Source organism: Dicentrarchus labrax, unplaced genomic scaffold (genome assembly GCF_905237075.1).
Source record: "Dicentrarchus labrax unplaced genomic scaffold, dlabrax2021, whole genome shotgun sequence".
NCBI lineage: Eukaryota > Metazoa > Chordata > Actinopteri > Moronidae > Dicentrarchus > Dicentrarchus labrax.
The window spans coordinates 16,332,978-16,348,968 of NW_026136708.1; positions in this window are offsets into that span (position 1 = coordinate 16,332,978).

Below are 15,991 nucleotides of genomic sequence, written 5' to 3' on the forward strand. Positions count from 1 at the left end.
TTTCAGATTAGGGGCTGGAAAACCAACTCGTCTTCAGTCACAGGGGGTGTGGTGAAATTTGGCATTGATCGGTGGTGACATAACTCAGCCATTTAAAGAGCATGCTCAGTAAAGGGAAATGTAGCCTGTCCCTCCTCAGGAGATGAGATGCAAGGCATATTGCCCCGAGATCACTGAGGACAATGCGGCCTTCTGTCTCCCACTCTTCACTTACAAGTTGGACCTTGACAGCTCTCATTTACTTTCCTGCTCCTGCAAAAAGTAGCTGGTGAAGCTGAATTACACACATACGTCACTGCTTGTGGAGCCGAGACCGAGAGGAAAATCCTCTGACCTTGCTGCTTTCTGTGGTCCCTGGATTTAATGATACTAATGGAACTTAAAGGAATAGGTGGCCACAAAATGGAAATGTAGGGTAGTCACTATCACTCTGTCGGGTTCAAATTACAATAGAAACATGCAGAGTTAGTACTTACCGTTACATCTTCACTGTCTCGTATATATTCAAGATAGTGGTGCCATCGCTTTAAAAAAATAAAACAGGTCTAACAGCTCTGTGAGGATGTGATTAGTGGAGCTAAATGCTGGACTGACTTGTCTAATAGACTCCAAGACTGCTAAGTTTGCCAAAATGTGGAAACCCTTTCTTTAATATGTAAATGTATCTGTCATTTGGATTGAGGTTTTTTTTAAGTATTTTTGGGGGTTTTTATGATAGTGACAGCTGAAGACAGTCAGGATAGGGGGGGCAGAGATAGGGGATGACACACAGCAAAGGGCCACACGTCGGATTCAAACCCTGGGCCGCTGCAGCAAGGACTCAGCCTTGGTACATGGGTCGCTAGCTCTACCCACTGAGCTAACCAGGCGCCCCGACATTTGGATTTTGACAAGAACCTTTATATGAAGTAGGCTCTATAAGATGCTCAGGCCCAACTACAGTATGGTGGTTGCTGTTGTGATATAACTGACTCAAAATTATGTGCAATGTGTGACAAATGTGGTTGTAGACAATATTTTTTTCTTAATTGTCTATCCTGAACTGTACAGTTTTGTGTTTCAAATAGTTTCTGTCCTTTTCTGTCTCTCGTTTGTTATATTGACAATCACAAAATTCAATAACATTTGGTTTTCTAAAGACATAAATAATTTAAGATGGAATAACATGAATAATATACATCTTTATGTTGCAGTTTTTGTTCCTTTATATTATTAAAGTGAAAGTAGTAATATATGTTGGATAGCGTTTAATCACTAATATACACAAAGACACGTTGGTGCTATTAGATACTAGTTGATCCGAGACAGGATTGTTGTCCTCTGCATATTGCAAAGACCCTCCCCTCACTCCACCCTAAACACAACACAAAGCACAACCCTCTCTCTTTTCTGACCCTCCCAATAATTTTAGTACAGTCCCTTAAATATTTTGAGGAAGACTGAGATTAATTTCAGGCGCCAACTAATCCTGCAAAACAGGAAAAAAAAAAAAAAAACTGAAGAGATTTTAATTCTATGTTGGTCTATTCTTCATGAAAATTGGCAAACTAAATAATGACACTAGGCCGTAACTTATGGAAATATATGGTTGTCAAACATAAAGTATGGCTGCTTATTATTGACACATTACAGATCGCGTGTTTGCAGTGAAATATGACCGACTGTGTGACGCATTCAATGTCCTCCGAGGGGTCCTTTTTTTGCCCCAGGGTTTGTGATGAAGCACTGGAGGTTTGTAGTGAGGATCAAATGTCTTCCCTGAGCATCGGGCCTACTAATAAGGCCCCATTAGAAACCAAGCTACATGGACACAGCAAAATAGGTTAGGGATAGAGGATACGATGAAGACATTACATAGCAGACTGGTGCGGAGCAATGGAGACAAGCACAAAATGCTGGATCAATGTCACTAAATGTCTGGAAGACAAATGTGAAGATCGATGGTTCTCCTTCAGGAGGGTTGAGGATAAATCTGATGTAAAGCAGAAATGTACATTAAGATTATTTATGATCAGCCACTCAGCTATAAAACTTTGATCATTTTCTGGGCGTGACCTGTGAGGCTGCAGGTCAATGTCATTCTTGCAGTGACTGCAGGGACAGAAGCACGGGGCACAGTATACGGCCTTAAGAGACTGCACATATAGATACGACATATAGACCTTACAGGCTGGTTCTGAATTTGTGGGGTTAAAAATAACTGAATTAATCATTGATACATTTAGGATTTACTGTTATATTTCTTTTTTTCTCTCTCTCTTCTCTATTTTCAGTTTTTTGATTTATATTTATGCGTCTTGTCTTGCAGTACTGGCATTTTATCTTTTTTATTTATTTATTTTTTTCTTAGTAATACTACATTATTGTTAAATGATCTGTGTGTATGTATGTGTGTGTGTGTGTGTGTGTGTGTGTGTGTGTAGGATTTAGCGGCATCTATCGGTGAAGAGCCGGTGTTTGGTTTGTCCGTTCTCGGCGACTGTAGAAACATGGTGGTTCAACATGGCGGGATCCATGAAAAGCGACATGTAATATGTATAGATGAAATTATCTGATTCTTAGGTAACAAAAACACAATGATTCTTATATTCAGGTAATTATATACTAATAAAAACCTACCTATGAATATTATATTCCATGTTTGCCAATAGATCCTCCTAAATGTTACACACTGGACCTTGTATGTAAAAACCTTTTGATTCTGATGAAAACGGACGCAGTGACAGACACATAACCAACCACTGTTCTTACCTGGCTTCTAATATTTACAGAAATCTGCCACATTTACTGCATTTAAACTAGAAGACCTTCAGCACATTCACCTTATAGAAGAGAAGCTGCTTCTCTTCACCTTCCTCTGAAGGCTTTTCGGCTGTGTGTAATGTGCGTAATCTCTCAAGGCATTGCTTACACTCAGCTGTCCTTGAGGCCGAACCTAAACCGCTTCATGTAATGACGATAGTGACCATATAACTGTCAAACCACTCAGCTCAATTTCAATGTACAGTCAATGGCCTTGAGGGATGTAATCTTCCGGGTTGACCTCTTGGCCTGTGACACCTCTCGCTTCGATTGGTTATCTGTCTGTCATCCTCATCCACTCCTCTCCAGCGTTTTATAGTCAGGTTCGGTGCAGTGAACATTAAAGAGCCCTGTGCTCTGCTGCAGGCCAGCCGCTACTCCAGCCTTACACAGTAGCTCACATAATGGAATTAAACCCATCTGTCAGTATTTTAGCTGGAGTCAGCACCGTTATGCAAATGGGCATCGACTGCGGTCCATTCATCTCCAGCGCAGCAAGGCTGTGTTGCTTTAGAAATACGAGCTGCTGGTGACTGACACTGGCATGTTTTGAGAGATCTGTATCACTGCTCATTTTAATGGAACATATAGATCTCCACCTCAATCTGCACCTTGGCGTGTTTCCTCTGCTTTTAAGTGAAGAAGCTCTTTACCCTGCTGTCAGCCACAGCAAGAGCAAATTATTACCTTGTCCAGGGTCCCAATTGGGATCCATCAAGTCCTCCCCTTTGGACATAATTGAGTTCCAGCGGCTTAAAGAAATAGGTAGACATTATAGGAATTACGCTTATTTACTTCTTGACAAGATCTAGATGAGAAAAGCCAAACAAATCTCATGTTTGTACGATAAATACAAAGCATGACAAACCAAACACTGGCACGAGATAGGGCCGTTTGTGTTTTTCAACTGCAATTACCACCACTGAATCCTACACACTGGACCTTTAAGATAATATATCTTGTTTGTTAATTATCCAGACAAAACCTAAAGAGTAAAAACAACATTTTGTGGTTTTATGAGGGTTATAACTTTAGTGGTGCTGTTTGTCGGATTTAAATTACCTATAGACAGAACAAGGCTCGCTGTTTAAAGCCTGTTAATTGTATCTTCATATTTATGGCATTAAAGGAGAATAACTCCTGGCTACAAAGAGAATAAGAGTATGTAAAATGTCCAACTATTCCTTTAAATGTGTCCTTGTGGAGTGCTGTAATGTGACGTGAAGAGAGGGCTGCTTGACATTTAATATAATAATGCAGCCACCAGGTGTGGAGGACGAGGGAGTGAGAACTTAATCTACCTTGAAGTAATTTAAACATAAGAATTATAATCACTGCAGCAACAGTATGAGGGAAGCTTTTTTTAATAATGGCACTTTTTGTTTATTACACAAGACTCTTCTTTTGTTATGACTCTGCAAAATAAGCAGCATGGGAGGCCACCTCGCTGAAATTTGAAATTATCCGGGCGGTGAAAGAGATGGTGGCTGTAGCCCTGCCAAGTGCACTCACTCACTGTAAGTGCTCTCAATTCAGTCCTCATTTCCTGACTTCTGCCAATCTTCCCATGAGAGAACAAGAGCTTTTGGCCCACCCTCACTGAGTCACCGCTTTAACAAAGACAGTCTGCATACAAGGACATTATTTATTGCTTACACTGCAATAAAACAAGCTTGCTTCACTATAAATGGGGGAAAACACCACAAAAACCACATTTGCATTGCATTTTGCATTAGTGTTTTATTGAAGTACGAACCTAAATCGTTAAAAGAAGAAGGAAATAATCTGTAGCTACTTCCCATTCAGAAAGAAAGTGCTCTCTCCTTTAAGTCCTCCTCCACTCAAAAATATGTTTTTTCTTCTTGTTGGATGTTTGAGTTTCGCTGCAGAATGATGTATGTGCAGAATTTGACACTAGAAGGAAGGTGGGTAGATGTTTTCACATTCATGTGCTGAAAGTAGAACGTTTATCCGTGATAAATTGTTAGTCTTGAAGGTTTTGAGACGCCGACGGTCTCTTGGCGTCCATGTTGCCGTTGCCTAGACTAGAGCAGCGTTGTTCTTCTGGCTTATCACTTGACTGCCAAACATAGTGTGTACACGACGACCCGTGTCATTATGGAGGACAAGAAATTAAAAAGTAGAAATAATTAAATAAATAAATACAGAAATAGAAATGTTTTAATACCAACATTTATTTTGATCTGCTTATGTAATTTTTGTCCTTCATGTCGTAACCTCGAGCTCACAAGTTCCATTTTAAGGCAGCGAATGTTAGCGTTGTCATTGTGAGTGTGATAGCATGCTGATGAAGTACAACCTCCTTGAGCAGCAGTCTTGGTTATTCTATATGTTTAATGCCTCATATAAAGCCCTGTGAATTGTTTTTGTGGATGAAATGTGCCATAGAAGTACGTTTCTTTACTCATTAATGTATCTTGTTTAAGCTTAATAGGGCCTTTCATTCAGCTTTAATAAGATAGTTAAGCTTGCCTATAAGATACAAAAATGTTGGTTTGACACATTTTTCCAATATCTCTCTCTTGTAAATCAGGTTGTAATGCGTTATAAATAAAACGTTAAGTTAAACAACCCTCAGGGTGTTTACAGTTGCATCCATCTTTTGATCATATTTGATGTGGAGAAATATGATAAATGACCCAAAACAAATAAACGCTCCACTGAAGTCACAGTTAATATACATAAACCACATCAGCATGTTTCTTTCTGCATGAGGATGTTTCCCTCAAAGCCCTGAGCCAACTGCTTTTTAGCCTTGGCAAATGTCCTGTTCCATCCTGCCGTGATCCATCACAAGATCTGATGGATCCTGAATCAGTCATCCATCATAAAGTCATCAACATGCAGCCTTCTCCTCTCAGAGGGGAGGTGATGTAGTGGCCGGGAGGCTCTGATTTATCTCTGTGACTCACTGTTTTTTTTCTGTTTGCCCTGCGTTTGCCTGCACTGTCTGTCTCACCTGCACACCACCCGTGATTAAGCAGCCCTCGTGTATCCAGACGTGATGGAGTGTCAGCCCGCATCAGCTGGGGCGTAAACTGGAGGATGGGTTCCTGATTTGTTGAAATCAGGAATTCTTCAGCATTACGGTCTGGGATCGATCCAGGCGTGCAGCCAGAGCTCCATTAGTGAACGAGCTGTACTGAGAGCAGCGTGATGAGGAACCAGTGCTGTTTCTCAGAGGGGCTTTCCTCAGTTCACCATTATTCATGAGAGTATAAGCACGGTTTCAGCATTAAGTTTTACATTAATGAGATTGTATATATATAGGCTTTCTTTTTTCCCCCTGTTTTATTAAAGAGGAATACTAGGAGTGTATGTATGTTATCTCTGTCCTATGGGGCACACTATACAACTTTAGATTAGTGGGGTGTTATAATGCTATAATTTTATGAAAAAGAAAATCTAAAGTACAAACAGCTTGAAAAAAATAACAATTGACAGTATAGTTAAACATCTTTGTTTACAATAGACTCATCAATATAATCAATAATATTTTGCATATTAATACTTGTTGTGATGCTATATATTTGAGTTTTATTATTTAAATAGCCTCTTATCTTCAGTCCTGAAGTTGTGATTTCTTTTGCATTCACACTAGATCTTCATGTTGAAGGCTAATTTAAAATTATGCTTTTAAAATTACTTTAGTTTTTACTCTGCATGGTACAAACAGGTGAATGTACCAAAAAACAACCTTTCTTCAGATTTTAATATATTCTTATAGTTTAACTGACTTTATTTACTATTATTACACATCCGGACACTTCCAGCCAGTATGAGTAACAACATGGTTATAGTGGTGTGTTTGGATGGTGGCTCAGCAGTCCTTGAAACTCAAACACAATTGCAAGATAAAGATAGTCCATAAACTATAAGACTGAGCTACAAATCAAACTTCAAGTGCACAGTGCAGCAAAACAACTGAAACTCGGTAGGATGGGGAAGAGTCCATCACGTAAAGAACAAGCTCAAGCCGTCCATTTTCCCACAGTGACAGGTGGTTCTTTTAGCTGCAGAGGTTTTGGACAGTTTGATGCCAGTGACAGCACATACACAAACACGTTAAGTCTGGGAACCCTGTCAGTTATTACTTCTTGTGTTATTTGTTCACAACGTGTACATTGTTACTTTAAACTACTGACAGCAGCTCTTCCAGTTGACACTGTTACAGTAGGGGCAGTGGTTAAAGACGTACTGGGATCTTTTACTTAACATAACAATGTAAAATTACGCCTGCATTAAAAATGCTACTTACATAAAAGTACAAAAGTATTTTAGGCAAAATGTACTTACGGTACAAAGTAGAAATACTTGTGATATTGTGAGCATTTTAATGTTGTGAAGCCAATTCTAACTACTTTATGTACTGTTGGTTCTTCAATCTGTAGTAATGCATCATATTTGAATTTGAGTTTTGAATATTTTTTTATAAAGCTGTAAAATAAATAGGTAAAAAGTATCCATCTAAAATGTAGTGGAGTAGAGTATAGAAGTATTATTAGATGAAAGTACTCCAGTAAATTATGTTAAAATTGTATTTAAATACAGTAAGTTGAGTAAGTGTTCTTGAATGTACTGTATATATTTTTTTCACATCTTTTAGGAGGATAATATTTTAATACTTTACTGGTGTGAATAATCTTTTGCATAAACCAATTTAGGGTTGATGGGCTGAAATCTGCAAATTCACCGATAACGTTTTTTAAATCAACCAAAGGCTTTATTTTTTTCCTCATCTGTGTGTTGGCTGGTTGTTCTTATCTGAATCTCTACAGCTTAAAGTCTTGTTCACTCAGACAGGAAGACATCCCTCCTCTTTCTCTGATGGTTTCATGTTTCAGACTCCATCTTTGTTGTGACTGGAGTTGCCTAGCTGCATAAAACACGACATGCTTCTTTCACAGAGCAACACAATCCTGGTTCAGACCTGCAGACGGGAGCTTTCTCATATTCTGACAAATTAAACTTCAGTAATTCAAAGACAACAACAATTTATGTAATTTACAACTTTACAGCACAACTTTTGGTCTTAGTATGCCAGTTTGTTTCTTGCATTTATTGGACTAAAATCAATAAAATGCATAAAATCATAAATTGTACTTTAATAGCAGACAGTATTTGGACAGCAGTGATTCACTGATAAACCAACATTCATCCTCATAGCCGTGGTTCATTTCTTTGTTTTGACACATTTGTATGCAGAAATGAAGACGACGTCACATAAATCTTCTCTTTAGTTACACATTATTGTGCATTCGATCAATAGTCACATTTTCTCTGGTGCCTGAGAACGAGCTAAATCAGACTTATTGTCTATTTAATGACCGCACACAGAAAGCTGTTATTTCAGTCTCTGCTCGGCGGCTGCATTCTGCACCCTGTGTGTTATTAGACGAGACAATTGTTCTGTCCAAGAGTGCTTTCTGTGTTTACATATTCAGGTAAATACACTGTCGCTGTCTATTACACAGAGAGACTCTTGTGCGGCTCTTTGGGCTTTTTATTTAAATTGAACTGACAACTCCAATAACGTCCACATCTGGGCTCCAACATAAACAACAACGCTCGTACGAAGATTTTGTGTTTGTAGCGGTGTATATGGATTTTGGAAACATGTTATGTAATAGAATATTAATGACATGAGGATGAATCCACGTTCAACTTCAACCTTGCTGATTAAATGCGTGATAAAGTTCACTGAATACCAATAAGCAGCAGCAGGTTGGTTGGTACACTTCTGTCCTGCAATAAATCTACCAGGTTATTTTTCCTCCACAGATATATGATATTATGGAGGAAAACAGGGTCATCTCTGTTTGTGTTTGTGTATTTAATAGACTTTGCTGAAGTCTGAGTTCAAAATTACATTAGAAACTATGATAAATTGGTTAAATTAATCAAGAAAATGTAAATCAATAGTTCGCTGACAACAGTGAAGAAGTTTAGTCGCTCTCTGATTTAGGTTACATCACAGGAAAACGAAGGCTCCACCAAATTAACTGATTAATCACTTTGGCAAGGTGCCCCCAAAAATAATTTTATGGATCATCAGACCAGAACAGCAGTCCAAGGGTGGCTTGTGCTTTATATTAAATGACACTGCTGTTTTCTGTTATCTAATATTTAAAGATAATATAGCAGGAACAAGAAAGTTTTTTGAAAGTACACAAACACAAGCAGAACTACAGCGAGCAGACTGAACTGCACACTGTAATTAGATGTACTTTCACCTTCTGCACATAAGATTTTGCAGTGAGATTAATCCCACAGGAAGGAATAAAAAAGTCACAAATCAATTATCAACAAGGTCATCTCGGGCTAATCAAAGCAATCACAGCGACTGCAATGAGGCTCAGCAATGCAGCGGTCAATTACTCACTGAATAATGCCCTCAGAGCTTTGTTAAGTGCTTTTGATCTCACAGCACAGCAAAGTCGATTTCCATTTGAATGTTAAATCGACAACGCAAAGCAACGCTGCTTGTAACTGACACTGACACGCTGATACCTGACATGGGCAACTCGACCTTGAGAGCTCGCTGTGTCATATCAGACTGCAGAAGAAGTAGAAGACAACAGCAAATTAGTCCGAGAGAGTTAGAGAAAGAGAGAAAGAGGGAGATGACCCTGTGAGGCCAACATGCCCCCAAACTTTAACACGAAAGGAACTTTTTCTTGGAGGTGTTGGAGATAATGGAGACGACATTTCTCCGTTCCATTATTACTGCGGTTAGTCGGGAGGTGCGACAGATGTACCTGATAGTTTGTCACCATTAAAGCTGTAAGGTTCATTCACTTTCACATTATTACTTTGTGATTTGTAGATCCTCTTTTTAGTGCCGCATTTCCACATTTATCACTAAATGAACAGAAACAGTGTCTCTTTCCACAGAATTCACACATTTTCCATTGTCAGATAGATAGATAGATAGATAGATAGATAGATAGATAGATAGATAGAGCCGCCCTCCTTTAAAAGTTACCTTTGCAAGGATTGAGGGCATTTGTCATAATATCAACATCATATAATCATATAGTATAACTTTAAAATATGGATGTTACCTTCTATCAGTTTAATCACATGCACTTCCAATAAAAAACCCTTTATAGTCATTCACCAGCGACACTGCAGCAAAGACAAGTGCACAAGATCTCAATGCATAAACTAGCTAATTAGAGAGAGAGATTGAAGCATGTTGCATAAACTACAGCTACAACAGAATTGAATAAAGCTGCTGATTCTTATAGATTTATAATTACAGACATTTATTGATGCTCTGAAAGGCTGAGTGGACACAATTACACATTTTATGGCACGGGCAGTTAACATCAGACGACTGTAAAATCTGCAGTCGAGGTTTAAAAAAAAAGACATGCTGCGGTAACTTTCAGGCTCTGATGGGTTTTTTTATGGATGCGTGGGTGCATTTTTAGTAAAACTAATAAAATCATACATCTGTGTGACGACTGCATGTTGGCTGATCGCCATTGGTTTTACCTTTTGAAATGAGTACTGCAGTGGCTGAGGGTCTTCAGGGTTTAACTGTAAGAGTTTTGTTGATACAAGAATGATTTTATGGCCTGGACAAAGTTAAAAAAAGTTGCAGTTTGGAATTTGTGTGTGGAGGGATGAAGGTTTTAAGGTAAACAAACAAAAAAAGAAAGCTTTAAACCTGCATTAAGTGATCTTTTGGCCACCTAGGGCAATGCAACAAACTGTAAACACATGAACATAATCACCTTATTAAGTTGTTAAGAAAACAATATTCACTCTCCTTTCAGCTCTGTCTCCATCACCTCCTGAGGGAAACGTCTGGTTCACCAGATGTTCACCAGCTAGTCACGGACTTTATCATGTTTGGACATTTGGTGCTGAACAGGTAGCGTACAGGGGGTTTATTAGCGCTGTAAGAGTGGACCAAAACAGTAAAGTTGGGGGCCATAAAACCAAAACAATGAGCTGAAAGATGTCCAGAATGCTTAATGGAGCTGTGGGATGTTGGGTGATAGGTATTTGGGTTTAAACTACACATAGTCATTTTTTCCATTGACAACTGGTGCATAAAGTGCACTGGTTGGAGCTCCAGTGCCGGGAGATTCCCTCCTCAGAGACCTGGATGAGACGTTGTGCAGTAACTTTCAGTACATATTACTTTTCAAACCATTTAAATGGACAGTTTAATTTGATTTCCTACATTAGTTACATTAGATCATCCTATAAAGCACGAGCAGATATTTCGGCAGTTGGTTTCAGCTGAACATTCTGTTGCTAGTAGCAACCACTACTGACACAGTTCCATGGCAGTTTAACTGACATTGTTACAACCGCCATTTTGTCTGCGACCAAACAATATTTGACAAGCACCTTTTATCTGCACTGCAAATGTCCTTGTTGGACCGTTATCTGTAGATATTCTTTTTAATAGCGTTGTTTTTTGCGATTGTTGATTTGTAGTTTGTTTATTTACTTTTTCTGTGATCAGTTTACTACAAATTAGCAAGCTAACACTAACTGTTCAATAGTAGCTAGTACAGCTAGTTACTGTTGGGCTAACTGTTATATATCTGTTTTTATTGTTAATCTTGTGAACTGTTTACTACCTACTTCATAAACAATCAATGTTGTATGAGGGACAATACAACTAATTTGATAGTTCAGTTTTTTAAAATCTAGTTTCCTAGTTTAGATATTTTATTTAGGTGTTTATGAGTCGACAGTCATAATAATATTCATACACCATTGTTTCTTTTCGAAGAATGGGGAGCAGAGCAAGAGAAAGCAGGATAAGGTTGCCAGCATTAATAATGAAATAGAAAATAATGCAGAAGGATAGAAGGACTCGGGATATTTTCTGACATTTGAAATAAATAACTCAACAACAATAAAGCAAACAGGAGGTGAGAAAGCGAGAGGAAAAAAGAGAATCTAGCTTCCTTGATACTGCAGCAACTATTTTTGTTATTGATTGTTTCAGTCTTTTTTCAAGCAAAAATGCAAAGATTGTAATGGTTGCAGGTTCTAAATTTATGGGAATTTTCTCCGTTTCATGGTCTTAAATTAAACTGAATATCTTTGAGTTTTGGACTGTAGTTTAGACGAGAGTCTGGGACACTGGGATGGACATTTTTCACAGTTTTGTGACGTTTTAGTGGCCGAGCGATTAATCAAGAAATTAATGAGCAGATTAATTGTTCACTGCAGCCCTGGTACACTAACTCATTTTTACAATTTCATTGGTGTAACTCTTGTTTTGTGGTATCTAATCTTTTCCTGATTTTTAATCACTGTGATGTGATTTTCTTTTTTTTTTTAACCCAATACTGTTTCACAATTGTTTCCAGTAAAAACGTCAGACGCCAACATTGGAAGTGTGTTTATCTCATGCAGCAATAAGCTTACATGCATACCGAGGTCAGAAGATTTTGAGAATCATGTTCGAGCGGCGCTTTGCAGAACATGCACAGCGTGTTTTCGTCCTTTCACCGGCCCATCCCTGTTCTGTTCAGTCCCCCTTCTCTCTCCCCATCTCCTCCTCCCTTCTTCTGATTCATTAGCAGGACTCGGAGCCCTCCTGCCCTCTTTTACTGCCTCCATTAAATCCTTGCTCTCTCCATTGCAACTCTCCATGGATAGCGAGTGCGTCAGTTCATCATCCGAGCTAAGAGCCGCAGCCGTGTACTCTACATTTTTCATCCTACCCACTTTATCTTTAGTTAGGCCCAGCCCAGCCCAGCCCAGCTCAGCTCAGCTCTTTGTCACTCTGAAACGCATTAATGAAATGTAAATTCAATTTTGTATAATGCTTGTGAACCTGTGATTAACCGTTGGAGAGATACACTTTATCAGGAACTCGTATAACAAGTTTATCTTTCCTTACTGTATAAACTGAAAAAAATATTTTTTATTTTATATTATATAACTGTATTTGTAAATACACACTGACTAAAGCGAATAATGAAGTGGGACTACAGCTAATAAAATGCCCTATAAACATCAACTGAGGAGCAGTAAATGTGCATTATTACCCATTTAATTTCAACTGTTGGGAGTGACTAATGGTTGGAAGTCCTTGTGCAGAGAGACTAATCAAAGCTTAAAAGTAAAATACTGCCGGGTCAGTCATTAAAGGCCCATTGGAGGAGGATCTACTGGCAGCAAATCAGTATAATATTCATAGGTATGTTTTCATTAGTGTATAATCACCTGAAATAAAGAGTTTTTGTTACCTTAGAAGAAGCTGTTTTTATCTACAGAGGGAGAGGGTCCTTCTCCACAGAGTCCGCCATGTTGAACCGCCATGTTTCTACATTATTTGTGTTTTTTTGCCAGTTGCGTGGCCTATGTACATTTCTCCTACACACTGGTCCTTAACAAACTTGCTGAAACAGATACAATTTTATTTTAAATTCTAGTTTCCAAAAATGTGGCCTAAACATTTCACAGTTAATGTCGTATAGCTTCAGTGAAATAGTCTGAACAAGTCAATGCAGAGTCTGTGTATGATACTGTCAGACAGTGTAAAATCCATTGATTTTAAAAACCATGAAACAACTTAAAGGAGCAGTTTGTAGGAGGAGTGTTTGGTTTGTCCATTCGGGGCTACAGTAGAAACATGGTGGACTCCACAGGTGCTTTTCATTATGCTAACGTGTCTCCTTGTTTTCCTCACTCACCTCCTTTCCTAACGTCTTAGCTCCTCCTAAGAACAATTTTAAAACCTTACAGAATTCATTTAGATATGTAAATTGTTTATTATTGACCATTTTAGCAGGATCATTTAATATTCATTTCAGATCAGTGTTATTTGTTAGGATTAATTTGGTTATGTAGACTATTTACTTGCATTATTGTTATCTGAACAATAATACACCACCATAAATTAAATCATGCCAAACATACAAACGGAGGTGTGGTATTTTGAGATCAGGCCTCTTGATAAAAGACTTCTGCGTAGGATTCACTGGCGTCTCTTCACTCTCATCTCTTCCAGGTGCATTTAAGAAATTGGAAGATCCTTCATGATGACGGAGGGGGAAAAGATTTCACAGGAGGAGAGAGGATGCAAGGAAGCTGCAAGTTAGTGTAATGAAAAGCAGCCCATGGAAAACATTCCTTTATTCAGGTGATTACACACTAAAGAAAACATACTTATACTAAATAATAACTACCTCCCATTTTAAATACAGTGTTTCCTTAATGTTTAGACACTGGGATATTTTAAGCTCTGTAACAACCTTGCAGTGTTATTGCTGTAACCTCACGTAACCTGTTCAAACAAATTGAATCCTTCCTGCAAAGGCAAATACCCAGAGGAGCTTGATGCTGCTGTGAGAGGTGAACCAGAGTCGTGTTGAGAGGACGGAGGTCAGGTCAGGCCATGTGGAGGCCTGAACCCCCCCCCGAGATGGATATAAGGCCACATACGGGACGCTGGATTATCTTCTTATCTCTGTCTTTGTAATTGCTGTGGGTTTCTGGGGGCACGATGGTAATGGTGGACAATAGGCACGGTCAGAGGAGAGTAATTGAAATGCCTTCAGCCTTCTCTTGTTCTTAATGGGATAAGTCACACTGCCTTGTGTCCAAGGTGAGGTGAAGGTGAGTTTGACCCCTAGTTGATCATTTTATTTTGTCCGAGTGGGACAATCCTGATATTTTTCATTATTAAATCCAGTTTAGTCATATTAATGTCAATGTGAGTCATATTTACTCTCCTTTTTAATCCAATATTCTTTAACTTTGTCTGTAACATTAAGATGAGTGGGTCAATATGCTTTTTTTCCAGGGGCCAACCCATGTCAGAAGCTAATAAGTTGAATTTAAAGGGTAATGGAAAATTCCATTTTGTTAGACAGCCTTATGTTGTATATTGATGAATGAATGAATGATTTAGGAGGATCTATTAGCTAGACAGATAGGGGCGATGGCGTTTCATGGCCACCGTAGTTTTCTCCCTTGCGCTCAGAAAGGAAGGGTGGCTTAAACTGACACAAAAAAGGGGCATCAGTGATGCCACTATAACAACTACTAAGCTTTCCCCGTCAACAGGTTTATCTCCATGACAACAGAGCAAACTCCATCCCTGTATATCTGTATTCAGACCCATGTAGGGACTCATGTTGCAGACTTAACTCAGGCTATAAATGTTGTGGTATGTGGCAGTGGTCCATGTTCTTGTCGCTACAAAAATTAACATTAAATAAATAAATACATATTTTTAACCTATTAGTGCATCTTAAAGACAAATTTCCAGGTTTGTGATGGAAAATAACATTTTTACTGGTAAAGATAACTACAATAATAGATTACACAATGTATAATTGTAAATAAATGTAAAAAGGCTTATATGTCTGACTGAATTACAGCAGATTTATGTGTTGTCCAGCCATAAACTCACCCTGTGTCAGAGTAATAAATGATTATGGACATGCACAAGAACATCAAGCCTCACTCTAATAAACCTACATGAGGGAGAAAAAGCAGGATCCAAATATAAACAAAGTGGTTTCTTTGTTGTATCTGACCGTGAGCTGAAACCACACAGCCGCTGGTAATGGCTGAGTGAAAGCGATCTGGCTGTACTCTGTGGTGACTCGTACCATGTAATGAAAGTGTAATCACAACACTACAAATGAGCTGAAATTACAGAAACTAATGGGAATATTAAAACTCTTCCACCCAGCTTGGCTCTTTACTCGCTTTGATTCCCTTCAAGAAAACATCTCCACTTCCGAATCATGTTCCAGCTCATTAACATTTTACAAATGTAAAAACAATGTTTTCTTTTTAGAGTTGGGTCGATTGTTGAAGCACAAGCTGCTATCACAAGACTGTATAAATGACTAGTGCTAATGAAGTCTTATCAATCAGTTAAAGCTAGTTTAATTTATTAAATTAGTTAGTAAACCATGTAAAGCTGTTGTTAGGAACCATTACCATTACACCTGGTAGTTCGTATGTAATTCTTCTAACCTCCACATGAGAACTAGTTTGTGGTGCAGTATTTATTTAGTAAATCAGTTACCAAACACTTAATCCAGGCTAAGTTTAAACATATGAGGAGCTAGTGCTCTAGCTGAATTGTACACATCCCCTTTGCCTTTTGCACATTCATCACCGCAGTGACCTTTTCCTTCTGTGTGAGGAGGCAGAGGGACGAATGCCT